At 41.6% G+C, this 964-nt stretch overlaps 1 pseudogene; it reads right to left on the bottom strand.

Annotated features, from left to right (window-relative positions):
- Positions 1–36: 36 nt before the first annotated feature.
- Positions 37–409, bottom strand: LOC101991867 (annotated as a pseudogene).
- Between the last annotated feature and the right edge of the window lie 555 nt (positions 410–964).

The raw sequence follows: 964 nt of genomic DNA on the forward strand, positions 1-964 counted from the left end.
ATTGAGGAAGAAATTTTCTTTCTTGACAAGCTGGTACTATTTCTTTTTTGTAGCTCTTTTCCCTTCTCCTTTCTTTGGTTTCACCTTCCCACGGAGCTTCTTTAGACCTCTTTGCTCATCCTTAAAATCCTGATGCTCATCTCTGTAGAGGCCAAGGAGACGGAGTATGGCCATGAGTGCAAAATACGTGTTGTGATTTGGATACCAGTCGTAAGTCTCTTTCTTTTTGGCCAAGGGCTGCTCCCTGAACATATTCACCACTTTCATGGACTTTGAATCGGTGGGCCTGGCCACTTCACCAAAGATTCGGGCACTTAAACGAGACATGCGCAGTGCATATTCTGAAAGCGAAGCCATTTCTTAAGCCGTGAGGTATAAGATTCCCTGCGTCTGACCTTGCTCGCGCGCGTCCCCGAAACTGGGCAGTTTTAAGAAGCACATCTAACTTTGCTTGAACATAAAAATTAGTCTCTGCACATGGATTCACCGTGCTATGTGAAACAAGTGTTTGCATGCATCACCAGCAGGTAAGCCACCCATCATGTCATGTTGGTGATCTGAATTACCTGTAGGCGTGTCAGTCACATTTTCTGGCTTGGCCACTTTTCTCATGCTTGGCTCCCAGCCCTAGTAGGACTCACAGTACAACATGATACTGACCAAATTTGCTAGTTTCTTCCCTATCGATTTCATGATCAGCAGACTGTACATAATGTAATTTTAAAGAGTAAAAATTTTAAATATATAGGTATAAACTCTTGCTGTCTTGATGAGAGAAACAGAAACACAGTTTAAGATTGATGTTGGATGTCGTCTCAGGTCATCTCTGGGGGCTAAACTGAATAGCCATGTTGTTTGCCACTGTTTCAAAATGAGGCAGGATATGTAGACTACTATTATATAAAATTATGAAGCATGATATGCTTTAAATCTTAAATTCTCAGCTCCTTTGGTACAAATAATT

Source organism: Microtus ochrogaster, linkage group LG7_11, assembly GCF_000317375.1.
Source record: "Microtus ochrogaster isolate Prairie Vole_2 linkage group LG7_11, MicOch1.0, whole genome shotgun sequence".
NCBI lineage: Eukaryota > Metazoa > Chordata > Mammalia > Rodentia > Cricetidae > Microtus > Microtus ochrogaster.